The 13,220-nt window shown below is 33.2% G+C and overlaps 1 long non-coding RNA gene across 1 annotated transcript; it reads right to left on the reverse strand.

Moving 5' to 3' along the window:
- Window positions 1-5,519: 5,519 nt before the first annotated feature.
- LOC107974128 (uncharacterized) lies at window positions 5,520-10,640 on the reverse strand. The gene is made up of 3 exons (XR_001716673.4): window positions 10,534-10,640; window positions 6,924-7,045; window positions 5,520-5,766 (listed from the first exon to the last, which is right to left on the reverse strand). It is a non-coding gene; the product is annotated as an uncharacterized LOC107974128 (long non-coding RNA).
- Between the last annotated feature and the right edge of the window lie 2,580 nt (window positions 10,641-13,220).

Genomic DNA, 13,220 nt, shown 5'->3' on the forward strand with positions numbered 1-13,220 from the left:
TTGTGTTTTTTGTGTCCTGAGAAATCTGTGCCCAATCCAAGATCACAAAGATATTTTACATTCTTTTTTTAGAAGTGTTACAGTTTTAGCTTTCACATTTAGGTTTTGGATCTCTTCCAATTATTTTTCTATATGTATATGGTGTAAGGAAATGGTTGATGTTATTTTTTTTAATCACTATCACTTTTGTCAGCATCATTTTTGAAATTAGAGAAAAATACTTCCCTATTGGGGTCCTTTTGTTGAAAAACAATTGACAAAATATGTATGGTTCCATTTCTAGATTATCTCCCCATATGTCTGTCTTTTGCAAACACCATGTTGTCTTGATTACTGCAGCTTTATAATATGGCTTGATGTCAATAAAAGTAAATTAATCCAATTTGCTCTTTTTTCCCAAAATTGTATTATATTTTTCCTTTATACAGTCTGTTAAATATTTGAAGAGACATGTCCATTTCTACCTCATTCCAAGAACAAGAGCCTGCTGAGGTTTTGAATGTACTTGCATTGAATCTATAGATCAATTTAGGAAAAACTGACATTTTAAAATGGTTGAGTCTTCCAATACCTGTACATGCATATTTTAAAACTTTTTTTGAGGTCTTATTTTCCTTAGCAACGTTTTGTAATTTTTAGTAGTAGTTTCAGGTCTTGCACATACTTAGCTAAATTTATCTCTAAGTGTATTATACCTTTGGATGCTAGTTTAATCTGTATTTTTTAAAAATAATATTCTAATTGTTCATTGCTAGTGTATAGGTACTTTTTTGAATATTACCCATTTAATAAATTGCCTCAAGAAATTCACTTATCCATTCTTTTAGCTTTTTGTAGATTCCTTCATTTTTCTAAATACTCAATACAGCCTTATAAGAATAGAAACAGTTTCACTAATTCATTTTTAATCTTTATGCCTTTATTTTGTTTCCTTTATTTGCCTTGATGTACCAGGTAGGCACTCCAGTAAAAACATGCATAGAGTGGTGAGAACAGCATCAGTCTTTTTCCTGATCTTAAGAACAAGATATTCAGTATTTCATCTTTTAGAATATTTCCTTGTTTTTATTAGCTCTTTATTCTGTTGAAATCCTCTTCTATATTAGGTAGTTGAGAGATTTTATCCTAAACTGATGCTGAATTATATCAAAGTTTTTATCTGTATGTAGTGAGATAATCAAATGTCTTTGCTTCTCAATTTGAAATGTATATTGGGCCAATTGAATTGATTGATTTTGTAATGTTAAACCAACCATGCATTCATGAAAAAAAAATCCTACATGGGTAGGGACTATTGCTAGATTCTATTTGCTAACATTTTCAAAAAAATTTTTGCATCAGTACTTAAGTGTATTGTTCTGAAGCTTTATTTTCTTCTAACACTGTTATTTGGTTTGGTTCTCAAGAAATTGTTAGGTTTTTTTTCCTTAAGAAATAAAGCAAAAAAGCCTTTTTTTCTCAAGACATGGAGCTGAAAGCCATTTTTCTCTCAAGAAATTGAGCTAAAATTTCTTGAGAAAATGGAGCTAAAATGTTAACTCCATTTCCCATTTTTGTGGTTGAAAATGAATGGCTATTATTAAAAAGTCTAAAAAAATAGATGCTGGGAAGGTTGCAGGGAAAAGGGAACACTTATACACTGTTGATGAGAGTATAAATTAGTTTAACCATTGTGGAAAACAGTGTGGCAATACTTCAAAGAGCTAAAAAAAGAACTACCATTTGACCCCGCAGTCTCATTACTGGGTGTATATCCAAAGGAATAGAAATTATTCTATTATAAAGGCACATGCACATGTATGTTCTTTGCAGCACTATTCACAATAGCAAAGACATGGAATCAACCCAAATGCCCATCAATGATAGACTGGATAAAGAAAATGTAGTATAATACATATACACCATGGAATACTATGCAGCTGTAAAAAAAAAAAAGAATGAGATCATGCCCTTGGCAGGGACTTAGATGGAACTGGAGGCCATTACACTGATCTCCTTCCTAAAGTATTTTTGTCCTCTACTTACTATAGTTTCAATTTGTTCTTATTCTATCATCTTTTCAAGGTGGACACTTACTTGATCTCAGAAATTTCCTATTTTCTAGTATAAGCATTTAAAACCACCCATTTATCTCTAAACACTGAGCTAACTTATCCTAGAAATTATGATACATTATATTTTTCTTTTGTTTGGTTGGAAATATAGGCTCAAATTATCATTGTAATGCCTTCTTAACTCTGTTTTTACTTAGAATAGTATTCTCTGCAGATTTTCATGATTTTCCAAATAATTTCTCGATTTATTTAAATTCATTGTGATTACAAAACAAACTTATTCTGTATAAATTCAATAGTTGAAATCTAATACTTCTTTTGTGCACAGGATGTAATGTATTTTGGTGACTATTTCATATCTACTTGGAAAACATGAGTATCCTGAAATTGTTTAGTCTAATGTTCAAAACTGTTGATAGATTGTTCAAGTATGTTTTATTCTAAAGTATTTCAGACTAGTTTACTAGATAAAATTACTGACAGATGAACGTTGAAGTCTTTATCTGAAACTGTGGATATGTCTATACCTTTTTAAAAATAATTTTTCTTCATATATTGATCTATAATTAGGCACGTTATACTTCCATTATTATAAATGCTTTTCTTTGTCCTTGATATTATACTTTGACCTAGAGTTCACTTTGGCTGATATAAACATAATTGTTGTAGTTTTCTGAATTTTAGTAGGTTTGTAAAGTATACTAATATTTTACTTTAAACTTACCGCAATTAATTCTCACAGCTTTTATTTTTGTAAATGCTTTCATTTAATGTTTATTTTAAATGATATTTATACTAAATAATTCTACTTTGATGTATTTTAGTTTTTTCCTATAGCACTTCAAGGATGCTCTTCTGCTATTATTGGGCTACATTGTTTTGATGAGAAATCTGAAGATACCCTGAACTTTGTTTCCTTGTTTGTATTGTTTCTTTTCTCTCTGGCTTCTTTTAAATTTAACTTTATATTTCATTATTCCTGCATTTCAGAACATGTATTAAAATGTGCCTTGCTATTGTCATATCTGTGATTATTTGTAGATTATTGGTGTCTATCAAAATTATGCCTTCAAATTGTTTTCTGCACTGACTGACTCACTCCTCTCCTTCTAGAACTGCAATTGCACGTATGCCGGACTGCATGATATTGTTCCACAAGTAACTAAGACTGTTCATTTTCTTCATCTTTTTTTAAATCTCTGTACATTGCCCTGAATGGTGTCTGGTCCTATGACTTTAAGTTCAGTGGTATCTTTTGTTTGTTTGTTTGTTTTTTCTTCAGTGTCACATTATCTCATGCTCACTGATTGAAATTTTCATTTCAGATATTACATTTTTCATGTGGAAAAGTTATCTTTTTTCATTTTTACATATTCCATTTCTCTTCTAATTATGTTTTTTACTCTGTATTCTTGAGCATATTTATTATATTTATAATAGCTAAATTCTTGTCAGTAAATCTATCATCTCTGTTGTTCTGTTGTTTATAGGTCTTTTCCTATTAATGGATTTTCTTCCTTCCTGGGTTATGGATCACATTTGATCATTTCCATAGTAATTTTGTATCAGATGCTTGATATTGCATATATAATGTCTAGTATTTAAGGCAGTCACCTACTTAGCTGAAGAGAATGCAAATAATTCCCAACCCTGTGTGAGCACTGGCAATTCTTCAATTTACAACTCTCCAAGAGTTGTTCTTGCTTAGATCCCTGGAGTTCTGCAGGTATAGATCAATAAATAGTAAAAGACTCAACTGGATTCCTATCCTGATTTCTTGAGCTCTTTTTTCTTCATAGTTATCTCCACTATGATATTCTTCCCTGCAAATTTTAGCTGCCTCAGCTTTCCACAGCTCCATTCTTTGTCTCGCCTTGAGAGATTGCCTTGCTCTGCTTCTGTTCTCCCTTCTTCTACTGTGGCCTGGAAAGTATAAGTTAAGAAGCCCAGGGCCACCAGGCGCAGTGGCTCACACCTATAATCCCAGCACTTTGGGAGGCCAAGGTAGGTGGATCACCTGAGGTCAGTAGTTTGAGACCAGCCTGGCCAACATGGTGAAACCCCGTCTCTATTAAAGTACAAAAAATTAGCCGAGTGTGATGGCAGGCGCCTGTAATCCCAGCTACCCAGGAGGCTGAGGCAGGAGAATTGCTTGAGCCCAGGAGGTGGAGGTTGCAGTGAGCCGAGATCATGCCACTGCACTCCAGCCTGGGTGACAGAGCAATACTTCATCTATAAAAATAAAATAAAATAAAATAAAATAAGCCCCTGGCAATTTTAAGGCTCCACTCATTTATGTCCTTTTTCTCAAGATTTTCAATCCTGTGTTGGCTTTTGTGCCAATGCATGAAACCAGATGTTTCATTTATTTTATCCAATTTTTTTTTAGCACAGAATAATTTCTGCATGAGGAATATTCATGGACAGAAACATGAGTTTAAGCATGACATTTCAATTACAAATTTTACCTGGCCAACACTTATCTCATCATCAAAATATAAATGTTTATTTACATTTAATGCCTCTCCTTTTTCATACCATGAGGCAACAATCTGACACAAATGGATACCCGAGTCTGCAGGAACAGAAAGACCTGTATAATCTCTCTAGTTTCCAAGCTTCTAAATTGTGTTATATAAGCATCCAGCAAATTAATCTCATTACTTCAATCATGTCCTTCCTGAATCAAACTTGACTGACAGTTAAAGTTCGTTGCTGGGTCCACGAATCACAAAAACTTTGTTCCTAAGGTTTTTCAACCTAGCATAATACCCCTGATCTCATAGAATTATGAGAAAGCCCTAAAATATATCACATGTAAACATTCTTACTGGTGCAATATAAGGAGTCATTAGGAACAATATTAACAGTGAGAAGGACAGTGGTATGGGATCCTTAAAATTAGGTGAATTTCTCTAGGAAATGTATAAGTCATCAGAAATAAAAAATTTCACATAATACAATAAAATAAATTATTCAGGTTCTAGCTATTGCTACAAAACATTTAATAACACATTATGTACCACAGAGATATGAAAATGCATTTTAAAACATTTCAATGATTAGTTTCGTATTAATTTATGAGAGCAATGAAAAAATAAAATGTTCTTTATTTTAAAAATAATGGTAAGGGCCGGGCACAGTGGCTCACGCCTGTAATCCCAGCACTTTGGGAGGCCAAGGCAGGCGGATCACGAGGTCAGGAGATCGAGACCATCCTCGCTAACACAGTGAAACCTCGTCTCTACTAAAAATACAAAAAATTATCCAGGCGTGGTGGCGGGCGCCTGTAGTCCCAGCTACTCGGGAGGCTGAGGCAGGAGAATGGCGTGAACCCAGGAGGTGGAGCTTGCAGTGAGCCGAGATCTCGCCACTGCACTCCAGCCTGGGCGACAGAGCGAGACTCTGTCTCAAAAATAAATAAATAAATAATTAAATAAATAAATAAATAAATAAACAAATAAGAATGGTAAGTATTAAATGGTATTTTCAGAAGAAAAAATCTTCATATTGGACATTATAATAACAACATATCATTCATGACAATTCTAATTCTGCTACTAACAGATTTTCTCTGCTTTGAGAAAAATCTTGAGTATGAAATTTTGAATGTGTTTAAGCAAGTTCGTGGTAAACAGAAGGCTTGCAGAGCACCTCGGAAGGAACATTTTCCCAATGTTGGCAACACAGGACTCTGTTTTCCATGCATAGTCTGTTGGGGAAAAAAATAAAAGTTGTTGGAATGTGAACACTACTGTGTTTTTCTTCAGCTGAATATGTATTTTAAAGAATAAGAGAGAGTTGAAATGATGCAAATTTAAAAGGCTGTCTTCATTAGCAAACATCTAAGACAAATGTTGAAATGTTTTTGTCTTCACTAGCATAACTCCATAAGGATTTACAATCTGGCAATAATTTCACTAAACATTTAAGATTATTTTGTCAGTTTTGCATTAAACTCAAAGAAAAACTGAGTTTTAACAGCTAAAAGATGTGTTCAAGCACAAAATCTGTGATAATGTTAAGAAAAGAAACTCAAATATGAGTTACAGCTTTCAAAGTAGACAGAGAAAGAAAAAAGGTTAACACTGTAAAATGAAAATCTCTTGAGCACAAACATTTCTGAGTACATCTTATCATCTATTAGTAATGTATTAGCACTTACAGTAGGTGAGGTTGGGCAAGTGATTAGCTTCGAGTGAAGTAAGAATCTTGAACCATAGGAATACATCTGTGATATTTTTAATAACAGGATAAATAAACCACAAGCCACCTTAAAACCTGAAGTTAAACAAACTTTCATCAATTTAGAAACTGAAGGACCAAATCCAGTTCAAACAATTAAAGTTAGATATCATTAATATCTGTTGGTGATTTGGTTTTCAAGTAGAAAATAATAAGTGATTATGTTTCCTGCTTGTAAATGAAAAGGAATCTATAGACAGAGATGTGGACCTAAGTAAAGGCAGGCTTGTAGGGGGTAACTGATGTATAAGCCAGCCAATAAGACAACACCTGTATTTCATTGGGCAGAGTCAGCGCAGAATAATAGAGAAAATAGGCTCCTTACTAATTCCACTTTCAATGGCATTGGGAAAATAATTTTGCAAACTCAGTCAAGTTAATCAAATTTTTCTCAGTTTCAAAATAAAAAATATTGATCATCTAGGTAACTTCTAGGATTTGTTCTAACTCTAAAAATTAAATTACAGCAGCCAGGCGCGGTGGATCCCACCTGTAATCCCAGCACTTTGGGAGGTCGAGGTGGGCTGATCACAAAGTTAGGAGTTTGAGACCAGCCTGGCCAACACGGTGAAACCCTGTCTTTACTAAAAATACATAACATTAGCTGGGTGTGGTGGTGCATACCTGTAATCCCAGCTACTTGGGAGGCTGAGGCAGGAGAATTGCTTGAACCCAGGAAGCAGAGGTCGAGGTGAGCGGAGATGGAACCATTGTACTCCAGCCTGGGCGACAGAGCAAAACTCCATCTCAAATAAACAAATAAATAAATAAATAAATTACAATTATTAAATGAAGGAAAAAATGACAGAATCAACAGAAGTGCCTGTAGTTCATTCCAAACAAAAGTAAAAATTGTTTTGAATTGTTTTATTTTAGTAGAAATCTAAAGTTTTGTGCAGTTATATTAAATATTATTTATACCTGTGCAAAATGCTGAATTTGGTATTGCTTTATTTCAGGAAGATGTACAAGTGATCAATCTAAAACTTATGATAGTATTTAGGACCACAAATAATTTATAACTATCACCGTTCCCTTTAATCTATAGAAGCAGGTTGCAAATTTGTTTGCAGGTGAAATTATCTGTATATGTTCTATTTTTCATTAAAATAAAAAAATGCAGCAAAAGTTTATTATCCATGTTGTCTTACAGGTATAAAATGTCACAATAATAATATATGATCATAGATTCATTGCATTCAGAAACAAATATCAATATATTTAGAAGAAAATGATAAGTTCAATCATAGCTGAGGATAGTCTAAACAAAAAAGCAAGGTCAAAGATACAAACTCCAGTCTGGGCAACATGACAAAACCCAGTCTCTACAAAACACAAAAATTTATCTGGGCCTGGTGGCGCACTACTGTAGTTGCAGCTGCTAGGAAGCTCAAATGGGAGAATTACCTGAGCTCGAGAGGTTGAGGCTACAGTGAGCTGAAATTGTGCCACTGTACTCCAGCCTGGGTGACACAGTGAGACCTTGTCTCAAAGAAAAGAAAAAATAAGATACAAACTACTATACCTTCAAATCGATTTGAATAGAGACTCATTACATTATATTGCTGGGGAATTTTTAGAGAAGCAATTATTTTAATTTTTTAACTTTTTCTGAGATATTTTTATCTGTTTCTTATTTAAGCACTCCAACACCAGGAAGCCTATTTCTTTATAATAAAACAATATGAGTTCAATGGTTAGGAATGTATTCCTGTCTTCCTGTAACCTGTACTGTCATACCTTATGCTGGCTCACAATTCAGAACAAATCTGTTCTTTCTTTCAACCAGTCAAATATACAATATCAAATAACAGATTCCATTTTCTTCATGACACTTCTCTCAATATTGAAAGCTACCATTTCTCTTTTTGGCCTACTTCTCTCTGAACGAAGTCTCTCATTATCCTTTAGCAATTCTTGAACTGGTTTGAAGACTTCTGTACATACCATTGGTTTTCCTTTGAATGCACCTTAATCTGTTTTCTGTTAAATATTATCAAGTATTACATATACTCCATACCCACTATATTAGTCAGGGTCTTCCAGAGAAATGGAACCGATAGAAGATTATATCTCAGGAGAGCCAAAAAAAAAAAAAAAACTGCAGTTCCAGTCCGAATTCTGAAACCGCGTGCCTACTGGTACAACACAAAGTGAAGACAACAGTATTCCTTTTCTGTGCTCCTCACAAAAGTGATTAACATTGGCATAATCATGACAAACCCTCAGACAAAAACATGTTTAAAAAATTTATGAAATAATTGGCCTGTATCTTCAACAGGTCAAGGTCATAAAACAAAAAAAAACTCAATAATTTTTTTTTCAGATAAAAGGAGAGTGACATTACAACTGAAATCAATGCATGATTCCTGATTAGATTTGAGAAGAAAATAGCCATAAATGACACCAGTGGGATAATTGGAAAAATTTTAGTATGAAATGTAGATTATATAATGTATGACATTAAATTTCCTAATTTATATAGGTGTACTGTCATTGAGAAAGAAAATTTTCTTTGTCCTTAGTTAACTAAGAATTAAATATTTAGGGATAAACAGGCATGTTTTGATGAATTCAATTTATGTAGTCTCAAATGACACAAGTGTATGTGTACATTTATTTATGTTTGTGTGAAAAATAGAGGACAAGAGAAAGAGAACGTGAGAGAGAGAAACAAGAGAATCAAAGTGAGAAAAAGTGAGCAAAAGCGAAAGCAAATGGGACAAAAACTAACAAATGATACTGAGCAAAGATTAGGTGAAAATTCTTTATATTACTCTTATAATTTTGCTAAACAATTGAAATTATATTAAAATAAAAACTGTCCCCCACCAAAAATATATATATATGTTTCAACAAGAAATTATCAAGTCTTTTAGACCAAACACATTGCAAGCTTGAAATAATAGATTCATGTGTGTATATGTGTATTATATATATATAAAATATATATTACCTTAATATATAATAGGTGTGTATATATATTACCTTAGTTATGATGAGAATAACCTTTTTCTTCACATTTAACTGTGATAATAATAAACTTACATGTTCTCAAAAATTCTGTTTTACTATGAAATCGTAATCACTTTAAAACCAAGCAATTAATTTTAAAAATAATGTGTAAAATAAAAGATCTGCCTGTTTTAAAAAATATTTTACATAAATCCTTAAATTATTAAAAGAAATACCACCTCTATATTACAGATGTAAGCATGTTACCAAAATGTGATTTATACTCACTAATTTACTACAAGAGCTTAAAATTCTAATTTGCAAAGTACATGTCATTGTACAATTTTCATTTTCAAAATGTTCTTTCTTCAATAATTTATGAGCCAGCAGTGAATTTTATGCATCCAATTATCAAAATTGCTTTGAAATATAATGCTAAGCTGACAGTGAAGTGTTGAAAATTGCTAATTAGATATTGCATCATTGAGAAATAAAAGATTTTGAGAATTATAGAATATAAATGTAATGATATACATCTAAGTAAGACAACCATATTAATTGATATTATCTCATTAAAGGTGAATATTGAGAATTTTTATAACAGATATGAAAAACATCAGCAGAAACACTAACAAAATATAATGGGAAATAAATATCATGATATAAAATGCATATTATCCACATAGCATACTCAATGCTTTATTTAAAGATGATGACTCTCATTAGAATTTAAAAATAACTATAATTATTTTATGGATATTATAAGAAATGATAACTTTCAAAACTTAAAATACTATTACTAACAACATAAATTAGTTTCTTATTTTTCCATAATAAATTAAATCTATTTATTTTAAAATTTTCCTGTGTTAATGCTCAACCTACCTCAGAGGAAGAACCACATTAGCTAAATCTTGAAGAATGAATAGGTGCCTGCAAAGTGAAAACATTTCAAGGGTATATCCCTGAAGGACCTGGCATGTTTAGACAATGTCTTAATGCATTACGATACTTAAAAGAGGTAAAAAAGAGGTCAAACATAAGCAAGAAAAAATAATAATTCCATTAAAAGGTGGGCAAAAACATGAATAGAAATTTCTCCAAAAATGTACAAATGGCCAACAAACATATGAAACAGTGCTCAGTATCACTAATCATTAGGAAAATACAAATTAATATGACAGTGAGATATCACTTTGCCCCAGCCGGAATAGTCACTATTAAATAGTCAAAAAACAATAGATGTTGGCGTGGATGTGCTGAAGAAAGGAATACTTACACACTGCTGGTAGGAATGTAAATCAGTATCAGTACAGCCTCTGTGGAAAACAGTATGGAGATTTCTCAAATAACTAAAAGCAGATCTACTATTTCATCCAGCAATCCCACTACTATCTACTCAAAGGAAAAGAAGTCACTGCATGAAAAAGACACTTGCATGTGTATGTTTATTGCATCACAATTCACAATTACAAAGCTATGGAATCAACCTAAGTGCCCATCAACTGATGAGTGGATAAAGAAAATGTGGTTTTATACACACACACACACACACACACACACACACACACACAAATACACCATGGAATACTGTTCAGCCATTTAAAAAAAGAATAAAATAATGTATTTTGCAGCACTTGGATGGAACTGGAGGCCATTATTCCAAGTGAAGGAATCAAAGCCAAATACTGCATGTTCTCACTTACAAGTGGAGCTAAGCTATGGGTACACAAAGGCATGTAAAACAGTATAGTAAACATTGGAGACTCAACAAAAAAAGGAAAATACCTTTAGACTTGTAAATAAACATACCAATAATTTTATATTAAATTGACAATCACTATCAGATTATTTCCAAAAATTAAAATCTACCACATCCACAAAATGCAAAACTTCCAATGTTTAATACAAATTCCCTAATGGATTGTTTCCTTTAGAAAAATCCATTCAGTTTATGTGTGTGCGTGCATGCGTGCATGTGTGTGTAATTTAGCTTCTAAAACTTTATCATAAAATCATACATAAAATAGTAAGTAGATTTCCCTAGAAAATTTCTTTTATTATTTTATTACAGAGGTATACAGCAAGCTGCCCCAGAATCTGAGGACAAATTTATGCTCTGAAAATATTACAAGTAAACTGTTCTTGACAAAGCACACTTCAAATGAAATTTACACCCAGAATTCATGCATAGGAAAGTATTTTTTTACTGTTCTTAGAGACTGAAAATTTAAATTTTACAGTGTAATTTTGGAAAAACATATATAAAGGTTTTATTTATTTAGTAGAACTTGTCCCAAGAAAACCTAAATATTATATCTCAATTATTTTTAAAACATAATAAATGGCCAAAAATTCATCTCTGATCTTTTTCTTCCTTTCAACCATGTATCATACTAGAACAACCAACAAAAAGTAGCATACATTGTACCCAATAGGTAGTTTCTTTTATTCCTCACTCCCCTCACATCCTCCCCAATTGAGTCTCCAATATTTATTGATCTAAATATTATTTCAAATGTTATTATTCTATTTATATTTTGATAATCCATAATTAACCTTAATTTCTAAGAGTAGAGCAAAGGTAAACACTGAAAAACTTTCGTGCTACAATTCAGAAGCGGGCACGCATTCTGCATATTGGTAAATAAAATACTTTTTAAAATGTTATTTTCATGATCTATTATGAAATTAATTTAGCCTAAGTCTTTTGCTAAGACAGCTAAATAAATTGTATGTCATTCTCATTTAGAGTTATACTGAAAATAAATATCGATTTACATTTTAAAGACTCAGTTTATCTATATTCAGCAGGGTTTTTTGAATTAAATATGGTATAACATAACAAATGTATTTATCAGCCAGCTTTATCCTTTTTACACTTATTATGAGGGGAAACTCCTCAAGCTATCTGCATTTATACTTTACATATATGTTGCATTTTTAATATGATTTAATGGGTTACATACACCTACAGCTGTGTTTAATGAAATGTCTTTCCCTTTATGCTTTCAAAATTACTTATACAGTAATAATGCGCACAGAATTCTGTTTTGAGAATGTTTGCCTTTGGAACACAATAAAGGAAAATAAACATCTTTTCTTTCCCTTGATTTTTATTGTCTCTCTGGCTTTGAATTGCATTTCAGACAAAAATAATGCATACAATTGAATGCTTTTTAATAAATTAATGGAGTTATACAACCATCAACACAATCCAGTGTTTGAACATTTCTATCACTACAAAAAGCATCCACCTGCCCCTGGGAGGTAAGTTGCCTTTCCTTTGGTGTCCTACATAACCCTCTCACCCTCCCTACCCCCACCTTGGACACAAAACCTAATCTTTCAGTCTCTCTATGAAGCAGGATATTTCCCTGACCCCTTCGTGGGACTTGAGTGGGGCTTGCCCTCGTTTACTCAGCCTGTGGGTCTCAAATCCTTGTGGGAGGGAGTGCGCAGGTCAACAAGGTGGGAACTGGAGTGCATGAGTGCTGGAACCAGCTGGCCATTTTGGCACTGGCAGGATCAAACCCCACTCACTCAGACCCACTGCAATCCACCCCATGAGGGGGGCAGTGCATAGGTGAGCAGGTGCAGGAGCCAGAAAGAGCGCCGGCAGGAGGGAACTCCTACAGACCCCATGGCAGCATCCAAATGGGGTGCCTGTGACTCCCAAAGCCCCAGAGGGTGTGTCTTTTAGCTCTGCCATTCACAGAAAGCTTCAGTGTTAACAGCTCAGTGAGCCCTCTGCCTTTTCATGTGAGGCAGCTGCCCTCCGCCAGTGAGGGCAAAGGGCCAGTGTGATAACCTTTTGTATCAGCACTTGTGGTTCCCGAGCTCTTGTCTGGTGTCCTGGAAAAATGAGGTTACATGAAACGATTGAAGGATGGTAAATAAGTGGATTTTATTGCTGATGAAAGTGGCTGACAGGGAGAAGGGGAGCTAAAAAGGGGACAGGGGTGT

This window comes from Pan troglodytes, chromosome 3 (genome assembly GCF_028858775.2).
Source record: "Pan troglodytes isolate AG18354 chromosome 3, NHGRI_mPanTro3-v2.0_pri, whole genome shotgun sequence".
In the NCBI taxonomy this organism is placed as follows: Eukaryota; Metazoa; Chordata; class Mammalia; order Primates; family Hominidae; genus Pan; species Pan troglodytes.